The following is a 14,674-nucleotide window of genomic DNA, read 5'->3' on the forward strand; positions in this document are numbered from 1 at the left end:
TCTTGCAAATTTTGTTACAGATGATGATGATTTGAGTAATTATTTTGTATGTAATATTATTGCCCAAATGTTAAACTCTGTATTTCTAAATATAGTAGCATTGAAGAATTATGTACATTAGTAGTTTTTGAATCAGTTATGTAAGGTGATTTATCAGTCTTACACTCAGAGAAGTCACTAGTAATATTTGCTCTTTGAACATCAACAAATAATACTTATGTTTCTTTTTTTGTTTTGTTAAATAAAGTATTATTGGTGCATTGTAGTCATACATCTTAATACAAAACTTGTGGAGATATTTGTGCACACATCAATCCCTAACACTTCCCTCCCCCTCCCTCCTTCCCATGCTTGGTTTCCTGATTAACTTTGATATGTTTGGTTTTTTTTCTTCCATATATGGTCAAGTTATTTTTGACAAGGTTTCCAAGAACATTTGGTGAAGGAAATAATAGTCTTTATACTAAATATTGTTGAAAAATAATAACTACATGAAAAAGAATAAAATTGGGCCCTTACTTAACACCATATACAAATATTAACTCGAAATAGATAAAAGACCTAAATGTAAATCTTAAGACTATTAACTTTTAGAAGAAAACCAGGGTCATAAAACTTCACAACATTGAAATTGGCAGTGATTTCTTGAATATGATTCTAAAGGCACAGGCAACAAAAGAATAAACAAACTTCATAAAAAAGAGGAAAATATTGTACATCCAAAGACAATGTAAACAGAATTAAAAGTTACTGATATAATGGGTTAAAATATTTCCAAATGCTGTATCTGAAGGTATATTAATATTCCAAATATAAATCCTAAAAATTAGCAACAATAAAAGCAAACAATACTATTTAGAAATAGGTAAGAAACTAAAATAATGAATCTCCAAATATTTTTATATGACCAGTAAACACATGAATATCACTCATCATTATCATAATATAACTAATCAAGGACATACAAATAAAAACTATAGTGAAATACTACTTCACGTTTGTTAGGATGGCTACTTAACATGAGTTACCTTGCTCCAGCCCTTTACCTTGAGTTTGTTACTATCTTTACTTGTCAAGTGTGTTTCTTTTAAGCAGCAGATAGATGGATTCTGGTTTTTAATCCATTTTGACACTTTATATCTTTTTATTGGGGGAATTGAGGCCATTTACCTTCAGTTTGATTATTGAGAGATAGCTTTTAATTCCTAACATGTTAAGATTTTATTTCTGTTTGAAATACTGTTTATTCTTCTTTGCTTAGTTGTCTGCTGGATGGAAAATCTTGTTTCTCTGGTTCTGGTGTGTATTACCTATTTCTTCTTTGTAGGTAATCTCTTTGAGTATTTTCTCTAGCACTGGTTTTCAAGACATAAATTCCTCCTTCAGTTTCTGTTTGTCATGGAAGTTTCTTATTTCCCCATCTAATTTGATAGAAAGTTTTGCTAGGTAGGAAAGTTTTGGCTGGAAGTTGTTTTCTTTCAGAGTTTGGAATGTTTTACTCCAGGTCCTTCTAGCTTTCATGACTTGGTTTGGGAAGTTTGGAGTGATTCTAATGGGTTTACCTCTGAATGTCAGTTGGCCTTTTGTTTTTGTTGTCTTTAAGATTCTCTCCTTGGCTTCCACATTAGTCATTTTGACAATTATGTGACGTGGGGAACCTCTTCTCTGATCTGTCTAAAGGGAGTTCTTTAAATTTCCTGGACATGTGTATCGACCTCTTGCTCTTCTATGTTTGGGTAATTTTCTGCTATTATTTCTTTGAAGAGATTATTGATCCCTTTGGTTTCACCTTCTTTTTCCTCTGCTATTCCAATTATTCTTAGGTTAGCTCTCTTAAAATGGGCCCATATTTCTTCAATGTCAGATTCCTGCTCTCTGATTTTTTTTTAAGTTATAAATTATGCATTTGTTTTTGGAGTGATCATCTTCTAGGAGTGAGATTCTGTTCTCTATGTGGTCTAATCGATTGTTTATAGTTTGCATTGATGCCTTTACTTCAGTGATTGCATCCTTTATCTCTTTTAGGCTCTCTCTAAATTCTTTTTGAAAATCCTGTATTATTTCTACAGTTATATTCCTGATTTGATCTTCTGGAGATCTCTGAATTATTGTGTTATCAGGTTCTGATATTATGGGGTTGTGGGCGTTCATTGTTTTATTGTTGTTCCTGTTTCCCATGATTTCAGAAGTTTGTGCCTTCTCTGGGTTCTTCCCTAGGTCACCACGACTTTACTTAGGGTGCTCTGGATTTCGAGTTTGTGGTAATTTCAGCCGCCATTACTCCTTTACTGGGTTTGTATCGTGAAGTCTCAGACTCAGGGAGTTAATCGAGGCTGCGCGAGACCGTGGGGGTGCCGAGCTGGGAATTTTCCCATAGGGAGCTGCGAGTAGGGTGTGGTATCTTTGCCACCACTACTCCTTCACTGGTTGGACTGCAAAATCATAGACCCAGGGAGATTATCATAGCTGCGCAAGTCCCTGGGGATGCAGCGCTGTGATTTCTCCTGGAGGGGCCACAATCTCACTTACAGTTATTGTGCATGCTGATCTGGAGCTGTCGCGGTTGTGGTGAACTCACCGGCTGCTGCTGGCAATATGGTGCTGCTGCCACACCCTCACATGAGGCTGGCGTATTTCTTTTCTGGTTTTGAGCTCTGTTCTGAGTCCTGGAAGGTGTGATGAGCTGGGCCACTGTGAGTTTTAGATGTTCTTTGCACTGAAAGAACTTCAGTGCCTTGTTTACCTTTCCTCTCTGGAGCCTGGTGCTGTGAGGCATGATGGGGCTGGTATCGCTCTGCAATGCAGGCTGATTTCTTTTCTGGTCTCTGGTTGTTTTTCTAGTCTTCTTTTTCTCTTTCCCTTGTGTTTAGATTTTTTATTTCTCTGCTGATAGTGTTCTCTGGCTATGAAAAGCACTGATTTTGTGGCAATAGAAATCGAGTGTTAGCAGGACTCATAAACACTCTACTTATATTCCTTAATGACTAAAAAAAGGTTATAGTAGTATTATAGTATATTTATCCTACTTTTTTTTTGAGGTACTGGAGATTGAACACGGGGCCATTCTACCTCTGAGCTACATCATGAGCCCAATTTTTAATTATTTTGAAACAAGGTCTCACTAAGTTGCAGAGGGCCTCACTGAGTAGCTGAGGCTGACTGCAAACCTGCAACCCTCATGTCTCATCCTCTCAAATACTAGGATTACGAGTGTGTGCCACCATGCCCAGCTTATCCAATTTTTTTTTTTTTTTTTTGGTGATACTGGGGTTCCTAGAAACCCTTTTACCTCTGGGCTACACTCCCTGACCTATTTTTATACTTTTTTAAATTTGGAAACAGGGTCTCTTAAGCCAGCATGGCTGGCTTTGAACCTGTGCAATCCTCCTGTCTCCACCTCCCAAGCATGGGGATGACAAGTGTGCGCCACCACACCCGGCTATCCTACATTTTAATATTATGAGTGAATTAACATAGAAGGAAACGTTTTGGTAGACACATGTTATTTCTTAAGTTTGTAAGCAAGTATTACTTGAAATTGCCTTTAATTTGCTATATTGATATATGAGTGCCTTTTAGCAAAAAAGCTGCCAAGAAATTAGCCTGTTTATTAAAGTATAGTTATCATAGGGCCTATGAAGTGTGAAAGAAATGCTTTACTATCAGTATGTTTTAAATTTTTAGGGTAAGATTTTGGAACCAGAGTTGATTTACTTTATAATCAATGCTTTCAAAGAGTAAATTCTTTTTCAAACTAAATCTAATATAAAACAGAGTATAGATGAATGTAGGTTTTTTTGTTTTTTTCTCTCGTTACTGGGGATGGAACCCAGGGGCATTCTACCTTCAAGCTACACCCCCATCCCTATTTTTTATTCTTTATTTTGAAACAAGGTCTCACTGAGTTGCAGAAGGCCTCACTAAATAGCTGAGGTTGTCCGCAAACTGTGATCCTCCCGTTTCAGCCTCCCAAATGCTGGGATTATAAGTGTGCAACGCTACCATCATGCCCAGCTAAAGTAAGTATATTCTGATTGAACATGGTACTTAGTCCCTTCACGAGATATACACACATGACAGTCTTACTCTTCTAGGGAATACAGTTTAAACATAATTTATATACTATATAGTAATTGTTTTGTATAAATTAACTTCTCTTTGAAAGTATTCTGTATGGTGATTAAAACCATGTTATCACTTCTGTCCATATTTCTTAGCTTGACATTTAACCTTGTTTGTCTTTTTAACCTCTTTTTTTTAAAAATTGTTTCTTATAGTCTAATATAAACTAGGGTACTGGTTTGAGTGAATTAAAATGTCTGGGTGACTTGAGTTAAAATATTTGGGATTTTAGGTTTAGTTTATATGCATTGTGACCTTGCTAGGAAAGATTTTATCTCTTCTGAGTTATCTTTCATCCATAAAAGGAAAACATCTTACTATGTAGGAAAAACTTAGTTGAGACCTTAAACATAAAGATGGTAACGGAAATGTTATTGCATTAAATTCGTGCTCTAGCCAAGTTTAGTATATTCGTTTTTCCTCCTGTATTCCATGGACCTCCTGCTTTCCTTAGATCTCTGTAATCACCTCTTGCCTACGTCTCTAATTCTACCTTTGCTATTTTTGATTGCTCACTATTTTTTAGTTACATTCGTCTTTGGTATCCTTAAATATGCCAGTGAACTTTTATGCCTTCAAGTCATTATAGTCAAGTCATTACATATATTTCTTCTCTGGGATTAGATCTCTCCACCACTAACCCAAATACATAGTCTTCGTCTCTGTTTGAAAGGTTGACATTTCTTCCTGAGGTCAAGTCTTAATGTTCCTGCATTCATTAGTGAGGCCTTATCTGACTGAGAGTCTTTCCACTTTCCATTGCATGTAGACACACCATTTTTTTTAAACAATTTTTTTATTGAACATAAATAGTATACATTTACACTATATTTGGTGCCCTCTCCCCCCCGCCCCTGTTTTCTCTCCCCCCCCCACCAATGGTTGGCCAGGTTAACCATGTCTTATTCATAATTTTACACATGTTCAGGTGAAGATGCTCCTTAATCCAGATCGGCCTTTCTCCTCTCCTATCTTTCCATTAAAACTTAGCTAGTATTTCCCCTCTAATATCTGGGGTCCTACTGGTATCCTTTGTGTTTTCTAGTTTGGGCATATTAGAGGAAACATTAGACACACCATTTAAAACTAACTTTTCTCAAGCCGGGCTTGGTGGTGCATGTTTGCAATCTCAGTACTTGGGAGGCTGAGACAGGAAGATCGCAGGTTCTCAGCCAGCCTATGAAATTTGTTAGGCCCTCCCCAATTTAGTGAGACCCTTTTTCAGAGTAAAGAATAAAATAGGGCCCAGGGTGTGTCTAAGCTGTAGAATATTCCTGTTTCAATCCCCAGTAGTGCAAAACAACAAAAACAACAAACAAAAAAACTTTTCCCAATGAGAATAGTTACATTGGTTTATACTTATTTGTTCCTCTTTTGAAGATCTGAACCATACTTGTTTTATTTATTGTTAAAATTCCTATGTAGCTCAATGGATGGACCATAGAAGGTATTGAACCACTAATTGCTGAATAAATGAGCTCTACTTACTATTCCTTCCATACTTCTGTTTTTTAGTCGATATAAAGACATTTTTTATATCAATACGTTTTATATATGCCCACACATAATTTGGTCACTTTCTTTCCCTACTACCTCCTCCTCCATACTTCTAACACTTTTTTAAAAGTCTGCTACAGGCCGGGTGTGTTGGCGCATGCTTGTAATCCCTGCACTTGGGAGGCTGAGACAGGAGAATCGAACAGGTTTGAAGCCAGCCTCAGCTAGTTAGTGAGGCTTTCAACAACTTAGACTTGTTTCCAAATAAAATATAAAATAGGTCTGGGAGTATAGCCCGGAGGTAGAAAGCTTCTGGGTTCCACCCCCAGTACCCCCCCCCCCAAAAAAAAAGACTGCTACTACATCTGAATGTACATATTTAGTCTTCCTTGTATTATATGTATAGTTACCAGATTTTAAATTCTCTGAAGCCTTATTTTCTGTTTTGATTCCTTCACAATGCCTAGCTCTGTATTTTACAAGTCACAAATTTTTACCCATCATCTTTTCTCTCTTTAACATAATCCTATTTGGTAATGTATAATCATGCTAAATAAGAGTGTTTTATTGTGAGAGATTTACATTTAGGTACCAGGTAAACTTTTGTTAAAATTTAGTAATTTTTATGGGAACTATAATGGGTAACCATAATTTGGTAAAAAATATATACATATTTGGGGTTCTTGGATACTATTCTTGACCATGCTAGCTGTGTGACATTATACTAATTGTGATTGCCATAACAGAGTAGAAAGACAATATGGAATGTTAGTCTAACATTGTGGATTAGCCTAATATGAGTGTATTGGGATTTATTATCGATAGAATATATATATATATATATATATATATATATATATATATATATATATATCTTTATTTTTTTATTTTTTTATTTTTTGGTGGTACTGGGGTTCCTGGAAGCCCTTCTACCTCCGGGCTACACTCCCAGGCCTATTTTTACATTTTTATTTGGAAACAGGGTCTCCTAAGCCAGTGCACGCGGCTGGCTTCGAACCTGCATGATCCTCCTGTCTCTGCCTCCCAAGCGCGGGGATTACAAGCATGCGCCACCACGCCCGGCTATATATATCTTTATATATAAAGTTTTAAAACTATATACTTAAAATAAATGTGGATATTATAATATGGATATCAAGTAAAAATGTTAACTTGTAAAACCATTAACTTGCCAGGTGTGGTGGTGCATGCTTATAATCCCAGCATTTGGTAGGCTGAGATGGGGGATCACGTTTCACGGCCAGCCTCAGCAAATTACTGGGGCCCTTTGAAAAAGACCCTGTTTCAACAAATAAAAGAATAAAAAAATTGGGCTGGGAGTAGAATGCCTCCTGGGTTCCACCCCCCAGTACCAGAAAAAGAAAGAAAAAAAAAGCTGAATATAAAAGAAAAAACATAATTTTTTTTTTTTAACCTGGTTTGGGATGATGGCTATAACTCAGTGATAAATCACTTGCCTAGCATGAATGAGGTCCTGGGTTTAGTAATTAGCATTGCAAACAAAACAAAACACAGCTGGGCATGGTGTTACTGTAATTCCAGTAACAGGAGGCTGAGATGAGGATTGCAAGTTCGAAGACAGCCTTAGCAAATAGACTCTCATTAACCAAGTGAGATCCTGTTTCCAAAAAAAAAAAAAAATAGGGCTGGGATATAGATTGGGGGTAGACCACCCCAGATTCAATCCCTAGTACTAGCATGCGTGCCCAGCCCCCCACTACAACAACTTGGCTATACTAAAATGAATTGATGTTAAAGAATAAAACATTGTTCTTAAAAAATAGGTTTAAAAAAAGACATACAGCTGACCAACAGGTATATGAAAAAATGCTCAATACCATTAATCATCAAGGAAATGCAAATCTAAATGATGTGGTATCATCTCTTATTAAGAATGGTTAAAGATCACATGTGCAGGTGAGGATGTGAAAGGGGTAACCCTTATAAACTGTTGGCAGTAATGTAAATAACCATTGTTGTAGCCGGGCATGGTGGCTTGTAATCCCAGTACTTGAGAGGCTGAGACAGGAGGATCACGCAGGTTCGAAGCCAGCCTCAGCTACTTAGTTAGGCTCTCAGCAACTTAGACCATTTCCAAATAAAATATAAAATAGGTTGAGAGTGTAGCGTGGAGGTAGAAGGCCCCTGAGTTCCATCACCAGCACCACACACACATTCTCACACACACACACACACACACACACACACACACACACACACACACCATTGTTATTATTTAAAACACAACTGCTATATGATTCAGCAATCCACTTCTGGGAATGTATATACAAAGGAAATGAAATGAGTGTGTTGAAGTTACATTTGCACTCCCATTTTCATTGTTGCCATTCATAAAAAGCTAAGAAAGGGAAAGACACTAATTGTTAACTGGTGAATGGATAAAGAAAATGAAGTTTATATCTGCATAGTAGAGTACTATTCAGTTCTAAAAACATGATATTCTATCATTTGTGACTGTGGACAGAACTGTAGGACATTATGTTAAGTGAAATAAATAGGGCACAGAAAGGTAAATATTGCATGATCTCACAAAAAGTTGAGATTAGAATAAGGCTCACAGTGAGATGGGAATAGGGAATGAAGAAAGATTAATACAGTTAATAGAAATAAGCTCTTATGTGCTAGTGTACAGAATAGTGACTATGAGTAACTGTATATTTCAAAATAGATAAAAAGATTTTGAAAGTTTCCCCACAAAGAAATGATAAATGTTTGAGGAGATAGATTATCCTGATTTTAATGTTACACAATGTATACATGTATTGAAACACCACATAGTAGCCCATAAATATGCATACTTTTATGTGTCAATAAAAATATTAATAAGTTAACTTTGTGGTACTAGGAATTGAGCTTAGGGGAATTCTACCTCTACCCCCTAGCCCTTTTTATTTTGAAATAAGGTCTTGCCAAGTTACTGAGGGCCTTGCTAAATTGCTGAGGCTGGTCTTGAACCTTTGTTCCTTCTGTCTCAGCCTTCTAAGTAACTAAGGTTATAGGTGTGTGCTACCATGCCCATTTAAAAAACATTAAACAAAGAGGATTGAATGGTACACCAAATCATGGGTATATTTTGTACAAAGATTTACAAATGCTGAAGACGTTTTTTTTCTGTATATAATTTTCATCTTCAGGCAGTCCCACCTTTTTTGTTTGATTTTTAATTTTTGTGTGTGTGTGTGTGTTTTACTGGGGATTGAACCTAGGGGAGTTTCACCTCCAAGTTACAGTGCCAGCACTATTTAATATTATTTTGAAACAGGGTCTTGCTAGGTTCATGAGAATCTTACTACTTGCCAAGGCTCTTGTCCTCTAATACTTTAGTATTCAGATTAAAAAAAAAAAAACCTACTCATATAATTCCAACAAAAGTTTGTTTTGGCTCTTAAAATAATTGCCATGTATCCTGGAAAACCAAAACCCATACTATGATTATTATGTAAACATTCATTTAGCTATAATACTTTCATTTAGCTATAATACTTTCAATATAAATGTTTGTATATTGAGAGAATTTGATTACTCTTAAGTTTTAAGAAAATTGTACACTATGACTAGTTATTTTCATTTCAGGGATGCAAGGCTGGTTCAGCTTACACACAAGTAAGTAAATGTAATTCATCACATAATTAGAACCAAAGAAAAATCACATGATCATCTCAATAGATACAGAAAAGCATTTGACAAAATCTAGCACTCATTCATGTTAAATATACTAAGGAGGTTAACGATACATGTTCCTTGATAGGCAGAATAAATAGGCCAGAAAAATGGCTATACTACCAAAAGTGATCTATTGATTTAGTACAATCCCTATCCAAACATCACTGTTACTCTTCATGAAGCTAGAAAAAGCAGTCTAAAATTCATATGGAAAAACAAAAGACCCAGAATAGTCAAAGCAGTTCTGAGCAATAAGACTCATGCTGGAAGTATCACAATACCTGATTTTAAATTATACGGCAGAGCTGTAGTGACAGAAGCAGCATGATATTGACACTAGAATACTACACATAGACCAATGGAATAGAAGATAGAGAAACAAATCCTCATTCTTATAGCCAGTTGATTTGAAAAAGCCAAAAACATGTGCTGGAAAAGAGCCTTTTCAACAAATCATACTGGGTAAATTGGCTATCCATATGTATAAGAATGGAATTTGCCCCTCACACCCCTTCACCTTGCACAAGAGTCATCTCAGGTTGATCAAAGACATAGATATTAGAAACTTCTTGGAATTTCTAGAAGAAAACATAGAGCCAACTCTTTGACATGTAGGCACTTATAGAAACTTTTTTAGTAAAGCTCAAGAAGTAAAATTGATAATAACCCGAATGACATCAAATTAAAAAAACTTATGTGCAGCAAGGGAAACAAAAGTCTGATGAGAAAACATACAGAATGGGAGGAAATCTTTGCCAGGACTCCTGAAAGAAGATAAATATCTAGAAGATATAAAAATCTTAAAAAAAACTTTAACAGTAATAGCTCAGTCAAAAATGGGGAATTAAGTTGAATAGACATGAATCAAAAGAAGAAATACAAATGACCAAGAAATATATTTAAAAATCCAATTTCATTAGCAGTCAGGAAATTCAAATCAAAATCACCCTGAGATTCCATCTAAGTTCAGTTAGAATTGCTGTCATTACCTGGGCGTGGTGACGCACGCTTGTAATCCCCGCGCTTGGGAGGCAGAGACAGGAGGATCGCGCAGGTTTGAAGCCAGCCTCGCGCGCTGGCTTAGGAGACCCTGTTTCCAAATAAAAATATAAAAATAGGTCTGGGAGTGTAGCCCGGAGGTAGAAGGGCTTCCAGGACCCCAGTACCACACACACAAAAAATAAATAATTGCTGTCATTAAGAATACAGACAATAATAAATGCTGATGAGGATGTGGGAAAATAGGAATTTTTATACACTGTTGGTGGGGTGGGATAGCAGGTTAGTACAGCCACTGTAGAAATCAGTCTGGAGGTTCTTCAGAAGATTAGGAATATGACCCAGTTATATCACTTCTTGGTATTTTTTCAAAAAAATTAAAGTCAGAATACTGTAGTGATATATGGATATCCATATTAAAGAAACCAGCACAGCTCACAAGGGCCAAATTATAGAACTGATTGATCTAGGTGTCTGTCAGCAATAGGATAGATAACGAAAATATGGTATATATACAGAATGGATTACTCATTCATAAAGGAGAACAAATTATGTCATTTAGCTGGGCACGGTGTCACATGACTATAACTATAATCCTTTTATTTTTTATTTTTTGCAGTACTTGGAAGGCTGAGACAGGAGGAATGCAAGTTCACAGTCAGCCTCAGCAGTTTAGTGAGGCCCTCCCTCTGCAACTCAGACCATGTTTTTTTTTTAAATAGGGCCTGGGTTATAGCACAGAGTCAGTTCAATCCCCAGTACTACAAGGAGGGGGAAGAAAAGTCATTTGCAGGAAAGTGAATGGGACTAAAAAATTTTATGCTAATTGAGATCAGCTTGTCACAGAAAGACAGGTCATATGTTGTTTCTCAGGTGGAAGCTAGAGAGAAAAGAGGAAACTAAAAGAACTTTAGATAAATGAGAGAAAAATGGAAGGAGATTGGAGGAAGGAGGTAGGGAATGAAAAAAGGAGAATTGATGAAATAGTTAAATTAATACTATGTCCATATGTGAAGGTCTCACTGGCAATCTCACTAACATATGGGGAGGTAGGGAGGAAATTGTGTTGTAGAGGGAAACAACATGCACCATGTACATGTGTTTGCACCACTTTGAGTCTTACCATGGTCTGTAATTACAATGCAGCAATGAAAATGTAGAAAGGTGAAAATATAGAATTTTCTTAAAACTCAAGAGAGCAGTATTCTATAGTAAATGCAGTGGCACATGTCACCATTGGCCCAGGGATCTCAAATGTCAGTTCTTTGAGAGTCCCTAATTCCTACATGGAGTATTAGGTGCTTCCTATACGAGGACTGCATATTATTCATGGTTCTGTAGTAATATTTTCTATTTCAACATGTATGTTTTTATTTCTTAATTCCTACTGATTTTCTAAAGGGCAAGGACTGCATTATATTTTGCTTTGTATTTCATAGTATGCACATACTTTGTTATTAAATTTGAATAATTAAATATAGATGTGGGAAAGTATGTGGGTACAATTTAAAAAACAAGAGAAGAGGGCATTCTGGTAACTTTATAAGGCAATGAAAAATCACCACCTCTTCTCTAAAGAATACTGAACTTCAAAATGACCTCTTTTTCCATTGTGGCACTGGGGAATGAACTCAGGAGTGTTCTACCTCTGAACTTTATCCCCTATTTTATTTCTTTATTGCCAGAGCCCGCTGGCAAAAGTATGGGTTCTGAAAAGAGGAGTGAGGATGAAAGAATTCAATTTTTTTTTTTTTTTTTTTTTTTTTTTTTTGGTGGTGGTGGTACTGGGGGTGGAACCCAGAGGCTTCCTACCTCCAGGCTATACTCCCAGACCTATTTTATATTTTATTTGGAAATAGGGTCTCACTAAGTTGCTGACAGCCTCAATAAGTAGCTGAGGCTGGCTTCGAACCTGTGCGATCCTCTTGTCTCAGCCTCCCAAGAGCTGGGATTACAAGCGTGAGCCACCACGCCTGGCAAAAGAATTCAGTTCTAAGAATTCAATTCAAACAATTTAATTCAAGAATGGAAGGATCGCCAGTCTACTCCTGGGTTGATATCTCTACTGACCGATCCAGGGTTTATTTCTCTTGAAGCATGGGAGGTTCGCAAATCTCTATTGGGCCGACCCCGGGTTTATTTCTCTTGTGGTATTTATAGAGTTTTTTTTTTTTTACAGTGGAATACAATAATGACATATCCAAAGTACTTACATCACGGGCAGGTCAATCAATACCCTCTTGCCATCACCACCTGATCTTCTCTCAGACCTTAATTACTTTGAACCTTCCATGACCCTAAACCTTGTTGACTCTGGGCAAAGGACAGTCAGCTGAGCAAAGGACAGTCAGAAATATTCTTTTAGTAAAGATAAGGGGGAAACCTTAATGGCTCCCCACACTTTATTTTGAAATAGGGTCTTGCTAAGTTACCACATGTTAGCTCAAACCTGCAGTCTTTCTGCCTCGGCCTCCCAAGTTCTGGAATCGCAGGTGTGTGCCACCATGCTTGGTTTTCCTATCTCATTTTCTTAAAAATATGAACTTCTGTTTTGGTAGGAGAGGAACATTGAGGTGTTCATTCTTTCATTCCATAGATGGTTATTGTGCCTGGTTCTAGACTTAAACTGATTAGTAAAGTAGCTACTGAGACATGTGGCTATCTAAATGAAAATTAGATACAAGCTGTTTAATGGCTTAAATTTCATTAGCTGTTAAAGTGCTCTGTAGATACCTGTAGCTATTGGCTGTATTTTGGATAGTGAAACTATAGAATGTTTCCTTCATCTGCATTAAATAATGCTCTATATATTGTGGATTTTTTTTTAAAAATCTTGTTTATGACTCAGTTTAGTTTTTGGGAGCCAGAAGGGTCTGAACTGCTAGATCTAAAATACTAATATAGGAATGATAAATCTGCTTCTTTCTAGGACTTTTTAATTGTAGATTGAGTTAATTGAGTTTCAACCCTGTACTTGTTGGAACTTCAGTTTTAGGTATTGAATTTCAAATCAAGTAAAAAAAATTAAGCAATGGAGGTTTGTGGAACCTACCAAATAAGTAAAAGAGCTTTACTAAGGGGTCTGTTCTTAGCCACTGGAAACTATGTCTCTTTCTTTTCTTTTTCTTTCTTTTTTTTTTTTCCCAGTACTGGGGATGGAACTCAGGAACAGTCTACCTCCAAGCTATACCCCCAGCCCTATTTTTTATTCTTTATTTTGAAACAGGGACTCACTGAGTTGCAAAGGGCCTCAATAAAGTAGATGAGGCTGTCCTTAATCCTGTCTCAGGCTCCCAAATGCTGGGATTACAAGTGTGCACCACCATGCCCAGCTCTTTTTTTAAACTTAAAAAACAAAATGAATTTCAGGTTATTTTTATGAAATTAAAATGCTTCTATACCAGGAGGTCCTCCAACAACATGTAGAAGCAGGGTGAAGCTACATATAAGTTTTTAAATTTTTTTATACTGCAGCTGCCTATATTCTGTTATTCATTATGTCACATAAAAGATAAAACTTACAAAATGGTCACAGTTTTATATTTTATTTGCATCTGGAATTTTATGTGAAATTTCCAATTTATCAGGTCAGGGATTCTTAGTTTAAAAATCCTATTTCTTTTTGTGTGGCCACTACTACTAGGTAGAGTTTAAGTCTTGTTTTAAATGGAGCTGAGAAGGAAAAATAAGACTGTTGAGGTTTTCTTTTTTTAATTATAAAGTAATGTTTATTGTTGTAAACTTGGAAAATAGTGTAAAGAAGAAAATAAAATGATCGAGATATTTTTACCATCATTTTTCCATATTTTTCTTAGTGTCTCTTTTCTTACATATATATGAATATTTATTACTAGGTAGAGGTTTTGCTTCTTTTCATTGAATCTTATTTAATAACATGCTTTTTGAAATGGCCTATGTAACCCTAGTGAATTATATTTTATTCCTCTGTTATATATTTCCCTACAGTTACCTATATTGCAGTTTTAATGCTTTAGATTTCAGCAGATACTCATAGCAATTCATATACCTTTAAAATAGAGACTATCTGCTAGAAAAAGTCCTGATAAATACTCGTTTGGTAGTTTGGTTAGAAATGGAATAATGAGGAGGATTTATCTTATAATGAGCATATATTCCATCAGTCCTATAAGCCACTGGGTCTGTAGGTATTTTAATCAAATTTCCTTCCATTCTGAAGGTTCTGAGGCATAAAACTCTTTTCACCCCTGTTCCCTTAAGTAGGTCACTAAGAATAGAAATAATGGATCAAAGGCTTCATACTATGAAATTTCTCAGCACATATTATCTAGTTGTTTCCCAGAGTCAAGGTACCAATTTGTAATAGTCCTCC

General features: G+C 36.1%; 1 protein-coding gene across 2 annotated transcripts in view; it reads left to right on the forward strand.

Annotated features, from left to right (window-relative positions):
* The window catches only part of CDK13 (cyclin dependent kinase 13), a gene marked incomplete at both ends in the record, with an annotated part of 135,790 nt that overhangs the window by 52,881 nt on the left and 68,235 nt on the right, over positions 1–14,674 (forward strand). The window lies entirely within an intron of this gene.

This window comes from Muscardinus avellanarius (genome assembly GCF_963383645.1).
Source record: "Muscardinus avellanarius genome assembly, chromosome: 9".
In the NCBI taxonomy this organism is placed as follows: domain Eukaryota; kingdom Metazoa; phylum Chordata; class Mammalia; order Rodentia; family Gliridae; genus Muscardinus; species Muscardinus avellanarius.